Raw genomic sequence first — 17,718 nt, forward strand, 5'->3', positions numbered from 1 at the left:
ATGTAAGTCGTTCCTGGTTTTTCTGAAATCAGCCTGCTCATCATTTCTTATAGCACAATAGTATTCCTTTATATACCACAACTTGTCCATTCATTCACCAATTGATGGTCATCACTTCAATTTCCACGTCTTTGCCATCACAAAAAGAGCTGCTACAAATATTTTTGTACATTTGGGTCCTTTTCTTTTTTTAATGATCTCTTTGGGATACAGACCTAGTATTGGTGGATCAAAGGGTATGCTATTGCTTTCCAGAATGGCTGGATCAGTTCACAACTCCACCAAAAATTCATTGGAGTCCCAATTTTCCCACATCTTCTCCAACATTTATCATTTTCTTATCCTGTCATATTAACCAGTCTGATAGGTGTGAGGTGGTACCTCAGAGTTGTTTTGATTTGCATTTCTCTAATCAAGTGATTTAGAGCATTTTTTCCCATATGATTATAGATAGCTTTAATTTCTTCATCTGAAAACTGCCTATTCATAACTTTTGTCCACGTATCAATTGGGGAATGACTTGTATTCTTATAAATTTGACTCAGTTCCCTATATATTTGAGAAATGAGTCTTTTAACAGAGACACTTGCTGCAAAATTTTCCCCACAGCTTTCTTCTTTCCTTCTAATCTTGGTTGCATTGGTTTTGTTTATGCAAAAGCTTTTTAATTTAATATAACCAAAATTATCCATTTTGCATGTCATAATGCTCTCTATCTCTTGCTTTGCCATAAATTCTTCCACCATAAACCTGACAGGTAAACTAATCCTTGCTGTCCTAATTTGCATATAGTATTATGACTAAATGTTATTACGGTATGGCATGGTATTATATCTAAATTTATGTCTAAATCATATGCCTATTTTGACCTTATTTTGGTACACGGTGTGAAATAATCGGTCTATACCTAGTTTCTGCCATATTATTTTCCAGTTTTCCCAGCAGCTTTTGTCAAATAGTAAGTTCTTATCCCAGAATCTGGAGTCTTTGGATTTATCAAAGAGTAGATTATTATAGATATATTATATATAGTAGATTATTATTATGTATATATAATATATATTATTATAATATATAATATTATAGATATTATAGGTACCATGTCTTGTGTACCTAATCTATTCCACTGATCCACCACTCTGTTTTTAGTCATATCAAATAGTTTTGATGATTAACACTTGATAATATAGTTTTAGATCTGGTACTGCTAAGCCATCTTCCCTTGTATTTTTTCTTCAATATCCTTGATATTCTTGACCTTTTGTTCTTCCAGATGAATTTTGTTATTATTTTTTCTAGCTCTATTAAATAATTTTTTGGTAGTTTGATTGGTATGGTACTGAGTAAGCAAATTAATTTAGGTAGAATTGTCACTTTTATTATATTATCTTGGCCTACCTATGAGCAATTGATATTTTTCCAATTGTTTAAATCTGACTTCATTTGTATGAAAAGTGTTTTATAATTGTGTTCATATAGTTCCTGGGTTTGTCTTGGCAGGTCGACTCCAAAGTATTTTCTATTATCTATTTTAAATGAAATTTTAAAAAATTTAATTTTAAACGGAAATTCTGTATCTCTTGCTACCTGACTTTACTGGTAATATATAGAAATAATGATGACTTATGTGGATTTTTTATATCTTGCAACTTTGCTAGAGTTAACTAATTATTTCAAGTATTTTTTAATTGATTCAGCATAAAGAACTGACTTTGGAGCCAGGAAGATTCAGGTTCAAGTTTTTCCTCTGACATATACTGGCTTTGCAACCCAGCAAGTCACTTAATCTTTAAGTGTTCTAAGTGACTTTCTAAGATTATAAATGACAGAGAAGGTGATAATCTGCATTAGTTGAATTTCCTCACCTGGGAGTTGCCTGTATCAATAGAATCATAGGCTCAGTACCCATCCCATATGCTAGTGACCTGAAACTGACTACAGCCATTGGATCTCTGTCTCTTACCTAAGGACAAAATGACCCTACTCCAGGTGGGTTTCTTTCTGTACTACTTTAGAACAGATGTGTCAAACATGGCCATTGATGGGCATTCCTAATTGTGGCCTCATCCAGATTAGGTTTATATTGACATATAATGTTAATATGTGATTTTTAAAGTTAATCTACAGTCTGTAGGTATCCTTATGTACAGTTTAGTGGTCCCTGTTTCTGAGTTTGGCTCTACTATGTTAGAAGTTTTAAAATAAATCAATAAAACCTATCATTGTAAGATCTTCTCACCCCTAGAGCTCTGAAGCATTAAGAGAAGAATCAAAATCTGACCACCAAGACGGAGGCTAGTCTCCTGACCTGTTTTGAGTTCTATGTATCCCAAAGACTCAGTGACACCCTCCATATTCTCCTTTCCCAGTAAGGAATATAAATATACAGACATGTAGTAAAAGTGTTTGTGATTGATCATAGATGATATAGATTTCACATGAAATAAAATCAGGCTAAAAAAGAGCTTAAAGAAATAGTAAAGGGGGCAGCTAGGTGGCACAGTGAATAGAGCACCGGCCCTGGAGTCAGGAGGACCTGAGTTCAAATCCAGCCTCAGACACTTAACACAAAACTATCCGTGTGAACTTGGGCAAGTCACTTAACCCTAATTGCCCTACCTTCCCCCCTCCAAAAAGCAAAACAAAAAAACAAACACTCTCCCCCTCCCAAAAAAAAAACCAAGAAATAGTAAAGAAAATCATGTAGAAGCACAGAGGCAAGTTAGAAAGGAAGTTAGAAAGGGTAAAAACCTCTTTGCATTTTTCCCTAGTTCTTTATTTGTCACTTCAATCTGAGCTCTTTGCTCCATGTAGTGGGGCATGTGTCCTGAAGCCAGACTTCTGTAGGGCGCAGTGCTGGAGAACAAACCACAAGATTCCCAAAAGGACCTAATTACTATGGTGCTCTTATTAGTGTTCCCTTTTCTTTTCTTCTGCTCCATCCCCTACAGTCTTCTTTGCTACTCCATCTCACACTCTGTATCTCTTAGACTGCTCTGTTTCTGTTCTCTCACAAAGTGACTAAAAAAACTCATCCTCAGGCGGAAATTCAGTCCCTTGGATCAGATCTCAGGATGGCCCAAGCTCTGCCTGGGCTGGGGCAGAAATGCTGTTCCTCCAGCAGCTCCCATGATTCATTACCCTAAGAGGGAGTCAGAATTTTATCTGAGCAGAAATCAGTCCAAGCATTTCTGAATGAATACTCTGTTATCCACTGATTAGAAGTAGTACAGATATGTGGGGGTATAAGTCTTTTAAAGAAGAATCTTTTAAAATGTAATTTGGTAGAATATTACAAAATTCTACTATCATGGAAGAATTTGGATTCTAATCTATAGTCAAATACATCAGAATAAATTGGACTCATTTATTACAAAACGCCCCCCCCTTTTAAATACCTGGTATATTCCTTTGACATTTGTGGAGAGGAGGGCCCTATTTGTAGTTCTAGGGTTTTATTTTTTACTTCAACTTGTGTTTGGTCTAAATGAAGCTTTAACATAAAAAACAAACAAACATTAATCCTATCTTATTCATCCAATCTATTCCATTCCTTCTCCCTTTCAATAATTCCATTCTATCTCTCTTATCATTCATCATCCCATCCATCCATCCATCCATCCATCCATCCATCCATCCCTTCCTATTCATTTCATTCATCCAACCATCTTGTCCTACCCTATATGTGCTTGCTCAATGTCAAATCTATCTATTTTTAGGGTCTAGTTGCTTGGAGAAATCACTGACATTTTAGTTTCAAATTTTCAGAAGTTACACATACATTCTAAATATTAGAACTCTCCTCTTTTATTCCTTTCAGTTATATTTTCTTCCCTAGGAAACCAAAGAAAAGGGAAAAAAGAAAAGTCAGTTACTTTGTCAATATATGATTATGAGGTGATTTGTGCAGACTAAGAAAAAAAAAGCAACTGGCCATTACAGAAAGCTTCACTAAACACCTTTGCTTTTCCTCCCACGCAAGTTAGTTGCTGTTCCCTTTTAAAATGTAGACTTCTGTGTATATTTGACACCTGCACCTCTTGAATTTTGTTCAAGATTCCTAATCAGCAAAGGGAATTTGTTTCTACTGCTCAGATTCATTTCTGGAGCCTTAGAGCCTAATCCTTCAGGGATCCGGCCACATTAATACTGTCTGGCTGCCTGCCACCTGCTTGGCGTATTTGCCTCAGAGGCTGTGCTCCCCAGGCCACACAGAATAGGTCTTTGTACAGCTTTCTATGTCAGTGTAAAAAGGTCCCTTCAAAGGGATCTGTGGGTGTCTATTCAGAGCAACACACAAAAGGAGGAGTTGTAAACATCCTGATATATAATGTTTGTCTTATTAACAAATCAACAATTATCTTTTAAAAATGATTGCATTTCGGTGCATCCTTCTCCCTGACCCTTGAGAGGGTTCTAATATTGCCAAACGTACCAAACTATCTAAATGCTTTAGGCACAGTAACACAACTGACAACATCTGGGGAATTACAGGTCAAGAATGACATGGGAGTGATTTTATCTGGGACAAGAGGAAGCAACAGAGCAGTAGAAGCAATGAGGTTTCACAAATTTTAAATGGAGCTTGGCTGCCAGGCTCTAGTTATTTTGCCTTTCTTGTTCCTTTCTTTTATTCTCTAGATGAAAATGAGAGTTAATCTTTAGAAGCTCTGTGTGTGCGCTAGTACGTTTGTCCTTTTTTCAACTCTCTTTTGAGATTTTTAAGACTAAAATGGAACATACAAGAGGAAGTCCACCCTATTTCATGGCTAGTTCTGACAGATTTGGTAAACCGGACATCCACAGAGGTAGTACCTTAGGTAAATATCAATTATGTTGTACCCTGTGAATTCCTCCACAAAGGCAGCATGCAGAAAGGAATCATTGGGTGGTAGGAATGATAGGTCACATTTCTTTTGATATTTTAGATCATCTATATTTACCTCATAGAGCTAGCATGAGAAAATCACTTTGTTAATAATTTTTAAGACACTATATCAATTATTATTGTTTGTTCTTTGTTTTCAAAGAGGACCAATGACATCCTGGGGTGATGTCTTAACTCACAGGTAAATTGGACTTAAGTGAGGCAGAGTCGCACAAAGCCATCAGCCTTACTATCTTCCAGAGTAATCAAAGTTCAGTGGTAGGACAAAAGTCAAGATGACTAGTGATGGCTGGGATGCACCTTGGATGCCTGACCAAGCTCTAAGTGCTCCCTAGCACCTGCTTCAGTCACTTTCATGGCTGCTGGAAGTCTTTATCAATAAGCAGGGATGGATAGCAAGCCTGCCTTGGAGTAAGGAAGACCTGGGTTCAGGTCTTGCCTCTGATCTACACTGGCCAAGTGATTCTGGGCAAGTGTTGGGTTCTTAGTGCCCCCAGGAAACTCTCTAAAGCTCCTTATTAATGAAACGATAGGTTTAGCCATTTCCTCTACTTCCCAAGGAACAATATTGACGGACTGAGCTCACAAGTCCAAGTCCAAGCACTGGGGGTATAGTGGTTATACAGGGTCTGCTTCAGGGTCAGAATAACCCAGTTCAAGTTCTGGCTGTATGACCTTAGTTGTCTAACCTTTCTGTGGCCCCAGACAGCTCTCTTAGACTCCAGACCAGGGGAGCAACTGATCAGTATCTTTGGAGGGAGTTTCCTCACCAGGAGTCCCCTACACTGATAAAATCATAGGCTCAGCTTAGGTGATAAAATTATTATAAATCATAGACAAATGGGTATTGCATCTGAAAACTTGTGACCTGATTGCCCCAAAAAGCGAACGGTGATTGGAGGTTGTATCAAGAACAAGTGAATAAATATTTATGAAGTGCCTACTATGTGCCAGGCTCTGTGCTAAGTGCTATATGTAAATTTTCCATTGGATATAGTATTTTCACGTAGCCATTGATCTTAACATCTTTATTAACTACAGTTATCCCTAACTGGAAACTATTTTACATTTTCTTGCTATGAATTTTAGAAGGTTTGAGTTTTTCCAAGTCTAAAACAAGCAACAAAATTTCCTTTACTGCCATATTAATTTGCATTTAAACATTGGTTAGTAAAAAAGTTTGATTTGCAGAATATTTTAAAAGGAATATTATTATTTTCAAGTGATGATAAACCATGAAGGCTGTCAAACTGGTATCAATGAGCAATTCTGTTTTCCTGCTTTAATGAAGAGATAAGAATAATCTACAATTATTAAATGTTTTAAAAACTGTTTTTTAAATAGGTTAAACATTCTACTTGAAATCTTGGACACAACGAATGGTAAGTCAATCTTTTTCCTTGTAATGAAAAGGAAATTTTGGGCTTGTCTAGGTTGGGCTGAATTACTATCAATTTCAAAGTTAAAAGACTTCATTAATAATGTTTTCTTAATTAATAATGCCACCAGCTAGGTGGCACAGTAGATAGAGTAACTGGCCCTGGAGTCAGGAGGACCTGAGTTTAAATCTTGAGTCAGACACTTACTAGCTGCATGACCCTGAGAAAGTTACTTAACCCCAGTTGCCTCCAAAAATATCTGTATATATATATATATATATATATATATAATGCTTTCTTATGTTTAAAATAAATCAGTTGGATATTCATAAAGTTTTTTTTTGTTGGCCTATGAAGACAGAAAAGTTCTCCCAAAGTTATGTATATTAACCAAGGATTCTTCTCATAAGCCTCTCAAGTTCCCTAAAGTGACTTGGTGGTTATAAGAACAAGAAGGTAGTGGCCATCTTATTCATGTTTGTATTTCCTGTTGTCCCTAACCCAATGCATTATATATAATAGGAACTCAATAAATACTAATTGGAAGTGAGGGAGAGATGGAGGATAGGAGGAAAGAAAGATACAGAAAGAGAAAGAAGAAGGGAGGGAAAAGGCAAAGAAGACAAGAAGGAAGAAATGAAGGAAGAGGGGGAGGGAAGAAGGAAGAAAAGGAAAGGAGGAAGGAAGGGAGGGAGGAAGAAACAAAGCAAGAAATGAAGAGAGAAAGGAAGTGTAACACTGATTACCATGGTCCTTACCCCAGTCTAGAAGGTCACTTCGGTTAGATTTCACTCTTCCTCCTCCCCAAGTTTTCCTATGCCCCTAAGGGGGTTGGAGATATTTAGGCTCTCTGCAAATGGTTCCAGGCTCCATAAATTGTGTTCCCTCCCAAGTGCAGGGGGTGGTCCCCTGCATTCCATTTCCATTTAACCACTGTCAAATTCACTTTACAAAGGAACATTTGCTTCAGAAGATATAATCACACATATAAAAACTTACTCCCTCAATTTGTAGGAGGCATAATCCTCTTCTTCCCATACCACCTCAGTCTTTGGGGAGGGCAAGGGTATTGGGTTCATAGAGTGAATCAATTACTATAGAACATACTGTCCCAGTTCCAAGTTCAATTCTCCCTTAGGCTCCAGTCCTAGGCACTCTGGCTTCTAAGGGCTTCGCTGATGGTTGGGTAGCTATATCACCCTGCCTGTAGTCTTGGCTCACAGTCTAGTGGAGATCACCTCCAGCAACTGAAAATGAGGAGGACAAATGGTGCAGAACAGAAACAAACATCCCCAGGCCCATTTCTCTGAAGGAGGTTAGTAAAAGAGGGAGAGAGCAAGGGAAGGAAAATCTTTCCTTTCTCACTAGTTGAGTTTGTGGTGCTCATACTATAGGTTAACTGTGATCTTCCATATCTAGATGCAGTAGGTAAGAGCTGCCAAGCAGAGAGTGAGTGAAGTGGTGGGAAGATGGAACCTGCTCAGACTCAACAATTTAAAAGGCTCAGGCAGCCAATTAAATGAGGCTACTCCTATGTATGTGGTAGGGGTCATAGAGGCCTTCATGGCAGGCAATCTGGACGTGTTCCAAAGGTCCAGATATGCCCACATTACAGAAGGAAGGAAAGAAGATAGGGAAGGAGTAAAGGAGGGAAGGAGGAAGCAAGGGAAGGAAAAAGAGGGGGAAGAAGGAACACCCACATCCCTGAAGGCCCTCAGCTTTGCAGAGGGGCCCTGAAGATTAAATCATGGTTCTAATTAGAGGGCTAGAAATGCCCTATACATAAAATTATCTTGTTTTCATGAGTGATAATTTATTCTTCATTCTGAAATTTATATAAGGCTCTAGTTATAAAGGACTAAAAAACAGTATCTCAAAAGAATTTTTTGGAGGGTTGAAGAATCCAACCGCAATCATCAACCTAAGGAACAAAACTCCATATTGAATTTCAGTAGAAAAAGACACTTAAACGAGAAGCAAACCCAAATGGTTATGAAAATATGCAACATATCCTTGGACTTACTCCAAAAGTGAAGTAAATGGTAAGATCCTCATTAAATAGAAGAAACATTAAGCATAATTGTCAGGGAGTGGCTAGGTGGCACGATGAATAGAGCACTGGCCCTGGAGTCAGGAGGACCTGAGTTCAAATCTGGCCTCAGACATTTAACACAAAACTAGACGTATGACCTTGGGCAAGTCACTTAACCCCAAATTCCCTTCCTTCCCCCCTCCAAAAAGAAAAAAAAGCATAATTGTCTTACACTTTGAAAAGAGGGAACTATAAATAAATACACTTTCCTTTTGGGTCCTCCAGTGATGAATTATATTGGATCTGAATATTTTTACCCTTTTTTGGATGCCAAAAAGTGTCATGGAAGAAGGAAGGAAAGAAATCTAATAAAAATAACTACTAAATTTCTAAATGAAGAAGAGTTTCAAGTAACATACAATTAGTATGAGAAGAAAAAAATGTAGAAATAAGTAATTATTTGTGTTAAGTAATTATTTGAGCATCTAGAAGGAGCTATATGAGGACATAATGGTAACATTATAATAATAAATCTTTTAAAATACTCTTTACTAACCATTATTATTGTTGTTGTTATTATTAACCTTTAACTTTTTATTAAAGCTCCAAAAATTTTTCCCTTCAGAAATTTTAATATACACTTGTGATTTAAGCCACTCTCCAAAACAGATGAGAAATATTACCTGAGCACCTTACTAGTTTAATATTTGTAGAAATATTAATGACACAGAAAAAAATAGTTGAAATTCATTGTGAAGGCCTCCAACTGAAATGGAAATGCAAAAAACCCATTAAACTAGTAGATAGACAATAAAGGATTATGAAAGGTATAAATAACTTAATACAAAGCACCTACAAATTCATATGTAGAGTGAGCACCCCTTATAATGTGTAATGAAGCACCATGTATTTTGAGCACCTGTCTCCCAACATGTAGCATAGGGGTGTCATTATATGGCTTGAAGGGAGGTTGAATAGACATCTCTATTAGATTTCGGAAAAACCTGGAAAGACTTACATGAGCTGATGCTGAGTGAAGTGAGCAGAACCAGGAGAACATTGCACACAGTAACAGCAACATTGTGCAATGATCAACTATGATAAGTTCTTCTCAGCAATACAATGATCCAAGACAATTCCAAAAGATCCATGATGGAAAATGCTATCCACATTGCAATGGCAAGCAAAGTAGTACTTTGTTGCTTGTTTCAGCTATTCAACTGCCTTTGAGCCTAGCCTTTGATTATATCAAGTCTTTGTTGGAAACAGTATACATTGTGTTGTCCTTAATAGACCTAAGGGAATCTGAAGACCTTCCCTGCCCTTAATAGGCCTATTGTAATCACATGGAGCCCATGGTGGGAGGAGCTTGCCAAAAGAGCAGAACAGGAAGGGTGGAACAGGAAGGAGCAGAGCAGAGAAAAGCTCAAGCAGAGCTAAGAGAGACTGTTTCTGATATTGGCACTCTGTTGATATTACTTTGTCAGACAGAAGAATTCTGTCTGTTGAAAGAGGACTTAACTACTGTTACATAAGTCCTGAAAGAGGACTTTACTATTGATTTGTGTTTGATTTCTCAGACAGAAGCCTTGTCTGTTGATTTGTGTTACTTTGTCAGACAGAAGGTGAATTGAGATGATTGTGCCGGTAACATGTATAATTATTGTTGTAGTTCTGTTAAGCTTTGTCTTCCTAGGAACAGAGACTGCAAAGGGCTTGGAGTGGAGCAGTTCCATAAGCTGAGATAGAACTGTAGTGGAGAGCTGCCTACATGTGAATCCAGGCAAGAATCATGTGTATACAAGCCAGAGCTGGAGTGATCAGTCCATGGAAGAGGAGCTGAGGGGTTTGGAAGCCTCTCATCTTGAGTAAAGATGAAAGAGGACTTTACTAGGGTACTCTGTATTGACTGATGAGATTGTGACTTACTGTGACCTAGGGGTGGATGGTATTTATACCTTCCGCCACCCCTTAAGGAAGATTACCCCTTAAGGATGATTGGAAGCCAGTCTCAAATCAAGATGAAAGAAGACTTCACTTGGATACTGTGTATTGATTGAAGCTTACTGAAAGATATGTTTTGTTTGAGACTATGTGGCCACCTTAGTAATGAGTTGTTATATGTTGTTGTGAACAACATGCTTTAGTTTCTTGTTATGCTTTAGTTTGTTGCTGAATAGAGAGTTCACTATACTATGTGATTAGAACCTTAGTTATTCACAGCAGCAATCCTCAGAAGCACTGCTCATGATTGACTTTAGAACATTCAGAGAAAGAACTATGTGTCTGAATACAGATCAAAGCATACTATTTTCTTTTTTTTCTTTCTTGAAGTTTTTTCCCTTTTGTTCTAATTTTTCTTTCACAACACGACTAATGTGGAAATATGTTTACTATGATTGTACATATATAGCCCATATCAGATTGCATGTCATCTTGGAAAGAGGGTGTAAAAATTTAAACTCAAAATCACAAAAGTGAATGTTGAAAACAAAAAATTAATTAAAAATTTAAAAAAATATAGACATCTCTAGCTTCTTCTTCCCTGACTCTTCTCCAAAGGAGACTTTAATTGCTGTTAGGAGGGGAAGCAAAAAGTTGGGCCTGAAGGTTATCACTGATCTCCTAGGAGAGAGCATGGTACCAGCCTAGATATCTATCTGCTCCCTTAAATTTTATTAGTTTAGGGGATATGATTGGGTTCAAACTAAGTTCTGATTGCTTTGTAATTATTATTGTGGGGAGAGGATTCCAAACTCTATATCCAAGACTTCAGCCCTTTCCGACCTAATACCAGTTCCACAATGAATACACATAGTGAGTAGCAATGAAAAACCCATAATAAATCATAGCAAAACAGAAATTAGAGAAGGCATACACAGGAGAATATATGCCAGACAGTACAAAATGAAGGAAATCTCTCTCACTGGGAATAATATAACTCTGCTCAATTGAAAGTTTCTAGATCTCATCCAAAGGGAAGTTCCCTGAAGTTTCTGGAGTAGCAAGTTGGGATAGGAACACAATGGAGACCACCAGCTCTTCTCATGTCTTCCCAGAAACTTCAGCAATCTGAATTGCGCTTGGACTCTTCCATTTTTCCCAGAGCTGGAAGCTAGAAGTGCCAGAAGTGGCTCTGTGCTTGAAGAGTCCCCAAGAACACTGAGGAAGGCTGGAGCTCTCCGCTGCTCCCAATTTGTTCCTGATCCACATGCATGGCAGGGCATTCATCTCCACCAATAGAGTCCCATACCAGTAAGTTTTGGGACAAGGGTTACACTGATGTTAGAATAAATTATTCTCCTGGTTCTGCTCAGTTTATTTTGCATCAGTTCATACAAGTTTTCCCAGATAACTCTGAAACTATCTCATTTTTTATAGCACAATAGGATTCTATTAATTCAGTCATGCATAGCTAAGAAATAGCTTTCTATTCCCATTCAATATTTACCAGAAGGCTATCATATCTGACTTTTCTAAAATTCTATCCATCTCCTTAACTTCTTTCTTGTTCATTTTATGGTTAGATTTACCTAGGTCTGAGAGGGATAAATTGAGGTGCCCCACTATTATAGTTTTATGATTTCCTCTTGTAACCCATTTAATTTTTCCTTCATGAATTTGGATGCTATGCCATTTGGAGCACATATGTTTACTATCAATATTAATTCTCTGTCTATGGTACCTTTTAGCAAAATGTAATTTCCCTGATTATCTGTTTTAATTAGGTCAATTTTGCTTTTGCTTTGCCTGAGATCATAATTGCTACCCGACATTTTTTTAAACTTTAGTTAAAGCAAAATGGATTCTGCTCCAGTCCCTTATTTTAACTGTGTATGTCCTTGTCTTTCAAGTGTATCTCTAGTGAACAACATACTGTTAAGAGTCCATTCTATTTTATGGGTGAGTTCATCCCATTCACATTTATAGTTACAATTGGTGTGTATTTTCCTACAACTTATCCTCTCCTATTTATGTTTTCTTTTTTACCTTGCTCTCTCCTCAAATATCTATTTTGCTTCTGACCACTGCCTCCTCTAATCTATCCTTCGTATTATCACCTTCCTTTTTTTTTTTTTAGCCTTTTCCCCTCCTTCTCTGTTGGGAAGATGAATTTCTATAGCCAATACTGTGTGTGTGTGTGTGTGTGTATTTGTTCCTCCTTTAACCAGTTCAGATGAGAGTGAGGTTAGTGTATTGCCCTCCCCTTATCCTGTTTTCCCCTTCATTGTTAAAAAAAACCCAAACCATGGTTAGATGCCATAGAATAGGTGGCAATGCCCCAACTGACCTCTTCCATCCTTATCAAGGGGAGTGCTCACCTTGGTTTTCATATATAACCTTTCAAACATTGTGCTTTACAGCTGAAAGAAGAGAATCCATTGTGGATAAGACTCTTTTTCCAAGGGAGCTGCTATAGTCTTGGCTGTCCTCTGTAGAAGAGGATAGTAGCTGCCCCAGATGGAGCCTGGCTGTTTTCCACTCCATTAAACATCTTCTGCCCTGTTTCTTGATCACAAAGGCCAAGGTCAGATACACTGCCTTCAGGCTCCACTGCTTTTTCCCAAATTTCCTGCAGTTATCCTCTCTCATTCCCTCTTGGCAACCTAGATAAAAGGAATCTCTCCCTCACAGTTAATTCCTTATTGAAAGCTTATAGTTGGAGTTGGTTTTTTTTTTTTTTTTTACATTTTACAGATGAGAAAACTGAGATTCAGAGAGGTTAAGTTGCCCATAGTCACACAAGTACTAAGTGGTTTGACAAACCTCAGGAAGTTCTACATCTAATTCTGGATGCATGCTTATGGTAGACAGCATATCTATATCTACTTTTCATGTAAAGTGAACAAATAGCACCCTTAGTAACCTTCAACAAGATATCATTAATGACCAGTATTGAATGGCCTCTCGCTCTTCTTTCTCCCTTTCTCCCTCCCTCCCCTCACCCTTCTCGAGAGAGTTTAGATCTTCTATAGGAAGGATCTTAAACATATACAGTGCTGTCTCTATCCTCTAGTGATGTCCTCACACTGCTCTTTTCTGTATTGCATCTATACTCTGCTTCTGTGTATTGTATTGTTTCTTTATTGTATGGCCAATGGCTATGAGCCTCCACATGTAAGTAGGCAACCAACAGAAATCTCAAGAGTACCCCTGGCTAAGACTGAGTCTATTAAAAAATTAGTTTTCACATCACTTAAATTTCCTGATATATTTTCACCTCTCCCTGCTAGAGAACCACTTCATATAAAACAAAATAAAGGTAAAAAAATTCACTAAAACAAATGAATATATTAAAAAAAAATTAGCTATTACATAATATTCTATACCTACAGTCTTTTACCTACCCCTGCAAAGAAATGTGTGTGGTATGGGAGAGGGGGAAATTAATGCCACCTTCTGTGTCTTTGGGGACATATTTAGTCCATATAATCTTACAGCATTCAATTTCAATTTTTTGAAGTTATTTTTTCCACTTATATTGTTATAATCATTGTATATATTGTTTTCCTAGTTATGCTCACTCTCCTTTGTCTTAGTTCAAATAATTCTTTTTATGCTTCACTGTATTCATCATAATGTGCCACAATTTTTTAGGGTTTCTTCCATCAGTGGGCATCTGCTGTTTTGTTTTTTTGCTACTACAAGAAGTGCTGCAATAAATATTTTGGTTTCTATTGAGTCTTTCCCTTCATCATTGACTCTGAGTATATTCTTACAATCAACTTATTCCTTATGCAGAATCATAGTTCACAGAAATTTGACTTGGGGCTAAACAACTCCTGGGGGGGTGGGTAAGCCAAGATGGTAGAGTAAAAGTGGGGACTTCCTTGAACTCTCCCGAACCCTTCCAAATACCTGTAAAAAAAATGACTCTAAACAAATTCTAGAGCTACAAAACCCACAAAATGACAGAGTGAAACACATCTATAGCCCAAGAAAGCCTGGAAGGTCGACAGGAAGGGTTTATTGCACTGGGCTGGAAGCAGAGCGCAGTTTGGCATGGGTCTTGCTGGCATGGACAGGCTGCAGCAGGCCTCAGGAGACTGAAACACTGGCAGCTGTGGCAGTTTCCAGACTTCTCAACCCACAAATGCCAAAGACATCAAAGGTCAGTGGGAAAACTCAGTAGGACTGGGTGAAAGAGGAGTGTGGTCTAGTCCCAGCCTTGGGGTGGTGGAGGTGGTTGTGGCTGCCCCGGCAGCAGCAGCTGTAGCTGCTTCCAGAGCTCTGGGCCCACAGACAGTGGGGGGATTGAGCAGCTGATCAAAGGACGATTGCAGGGATCTCTTTGCTGACTCTGAGATAGGATTCTCTTGCTTTGCCCTGCTTGGATCTGGGTCACAGTCTTGGGGTGAGGAAAAGTGCTGGCATGGTGGAGCTTGTGGCACCAGTGGAGAATGAATACGCCTCACAGTACCAAGGCAAAAAAAAAAGTGCTTGGGGTTACTCACAGACCATAACACAGGCCAGGAGAGGAGTAAACTCCTCTCCTTTGAACATACTACCTTGGAAGAGCTGAAAATTTACAGGTCCCTAGAAGTTTCTTTCAAAACAGCTGTAAAAAACCCCTGAAGCCTGAGACAGTACCAGCCACTCCTATCCCCACCCTCACTGGAAGCAGAGTCCTACATTGACAAAGAGTTAGGATAGTCAGGGGCAGCTAGGTGGTACAGTGAATAGAGCACCAGCCTTGAAGTCAGGAGGACCTGAGTTCAAATCCAGCCTCAGACACTTAATGCTTACTAGCTAGCCATGTGACCTTGGGCAAGTTACTTAAACCCAATTGCCCTGCCTTCCCCCCTCCAAAAATCAGGAAAAAAAGAGTTAGTCAAGTATTTGGCTGGGAAGATGAGCAAACAGAGGAAAAAAATCAGACTATAGAATCTTTCTTTGGTGACAAAGAAGATCAAAACACACAAAAAGAAGAAGACAACAAAGTCAAACCTCCTACATCTAAAGCCTCCAAGAAAAATACAAATTGGTTACAGGCCATGGAAGAGCTCAGAAAGATTTCTGAAAATCAAGCAAGAGAAATAGAGGAAAAATTGGGAAGAGAAATGGAAGTAATGCAAGAAAATCATGAAAAATGAGTCAATAGCCTGCTAAAGGAGATTACCAAAAATACTGAAAAAAAAACACCTTAAAATAGACTAAATCAAATGGCAAAAGAGTTCCAAAAAGCTAATGAGCAGAAGAATGCCTTAAAAGCATTGGCCAAATGGAAAAGGAGATCCAAAAGCTCACTGAAGAAAATAATTCCTTCAAAATTAGAATGGAGCAAATGGAAGCTAATGACTTTATGAGAAATCAAGATATTATAAAACAGAACCAAAAGAATGAAAAAACAGAAGACAATGTGAAATATCTCACTGGAAAAACCTGGAAAATAGAACCAGGAAAGATAATTTAAAAATTACTGGACTACCTGGAAGCCATGATCAAAAAAAGAGCCTAGACATCATCTTTCAACAAATTGTCAAGGCAAACTGCCCTGATATTCTACAACCAGAGAGTAAAATAGAAATTGTGAAAGAGTTCACTGATCACCTTTTGAAAAACATCCTAAAAAGAAAACTCCTAGGAATATTATAGTCAAGTTCCAGAGTTCCCAGGTCACACAGAAAATATTGCAAGCAGCCAGAAAGAAACAATTTGAGTACTATGGAAACACAATCAGGATAACACAAGATCTAGCAGCTTCTACATTAAGGAATCAAAGGGCTTGGAACATGATATTCTGGAGATCAGAAGAGCTAGGATTAAAACCAAGAATCACCTACCCAGCAAAACTGAACATAATACTTCAGGGGAAAAAATGTAAATTCAAAGAAATAGAAGACTTTCAAGCACTCTGGATGAAATCACCAGAGATGAATAGAAAATTTGACTTTCAAATACAAGACTCAAGAGAAGCATGAAAATGTAAACAGGAAAGAGAAATCATAAGGGGCTTATTAAAATTGAACTGTTTACATTCCTACACGGAAAGATGATATTTGTAAGTCATGAGGCCTTTCTCAGTATAAGGGCAGTTGGAGGGAATAAGATAGATAGATAGACAGACAGACAGACAGGTGGATAGATGGCACAGGGTGAGTTGAATGTGAAGGGATGATATCTAAACAAAAAAATTAAGGGGTGAGAGGAATATACTAGGAGGAGAAAGGGAGAGATAGAATGGGGTAAATTATCACATGTAAAAGAAGCAAGAAAAAGTTTTCACAATGGAGGGGAAGAAGGAATGAGTGAACCTTATTCTCATCAGGTTTGGCTTAATGAGCAAATAACATACACACTCAATTGGGCATCTTAACCTACAGGAAAGTAAGGGGAACAGGGATGGGGGCGTGATAGAATGGAGGGCAGACTAGGCAAAGGGGTAATCAGAACGTATGCTGTCTTGGGATGGGGAAAGGGGAGAGATGGGGAGAAAATTTGGAACTCAAAATGTTGTGGAAATTAAAGCTGAAAACTAAAAATAAATAATTAATTAAAAATAAAAAGTGCAATTCCTTCTTCTGTTAAAATCCTGATTATCAATCTCTGCCTCCAAGATTCATTTCGAGGACTAGGCCAGTGAAACTTCACAGGAGTTATGTGGAGATTGGGGAAGCAAGGAAGGTTTCATTCCCATGATAGTGACGGGCATGCAGATGACTAGGTGAAGCATATAGGTCATGGACCTATACCTTGCTCCACAGGTGTCTAATAGTGACCCTCCCAAAGGGAGATATTCCATCCAGCAATTCAAGAGCTTGGAATAAACCTCATAGCCCGTCCCCTGCAAAGAATAGGGAAGGAAGAAGGAAGAACAATTAGTTTGAGAGCGTTTGAGGCACAACTGAGGGAATGAAGTCACTGAGGGGTGAAGTGGATTGGAAGAATGGGACCCTTGGCAGCAGAAAAGACAGACAGCTATAAACTGCTAAGAAAATACCCTAGCTCCACAGTGAAGCCTACAAGAGTAGACTCTGGGAACTCAGATGATCAATCTGCTGAGAAGAGTCCCTGGACCAAGGGAGCAGTGTAAGGATAGCATGAAGAGAAAAGGATTTCCAGCCGCCGTAGTTGTCAGTTTGCCATTGCTGCTCATGTGTCCTACAGTAAGGCTTGCCACCAACATACTCTCAGGTTAGAAACCACTCTTCCTATGGATACCGTGTGTATTTGTAGGAGAGCGTGCTCCAGATTTATATGGGTAATAATTTTAAAGCTAGTATGTTTACTAAACAAATACCTTTTCTTTTCCTATAAAACTTTTCAAAGAGCTAATTGTGTTTACTAGAACATTGTTAAATGGAAGCACCATCATAAGTGCAGCCTTCACAGGTGTACCCCTAGAATCAGAGCAGAAGCCACTCTTCATGGTGTAAGGGTTATGGGATTTAAAGATCTCCCATGCCCCATGGACGTGC

General features: G+C 38.3%; 1 protein-coding gene and 1 pseudogene across 1 annotated transcript in view; both read right to left on the minus strand.

Annotated features, from left to right (window-relative positions):
* Positions 1-17,718, minus strand: part of TWSG1 (twisted gastrulation BMP signaling modulator 1) — a 152,076-nt gene that overhangs the window by 57,810 nt on the left and 76,548 nt on the right. The gene's annotated exons all lie outside the window — the stretch shown is intronic.
* Positions 12,544-12,640, minus strand: LOC138170764 (U6atac minor spliceosomal RNA; annotated as a pseudogene).

This window comes from Petaurus breviceps, unplaced genomic scaffold (genome assembly GCF_028583685.1).
Source record: "Petaurus breviceps papuanus isolate PSGF00001 unplaced genomic scaffold, PetGlider_PUasm1.0 38, whole genome shotgun sequence".
Classification (NCBI taxonomy): Eukaryota; Metazoa; Chordata; class Mammalia; order Diprotodontia; family Petauridae; genus Petaurus; species Petaurus breviceps.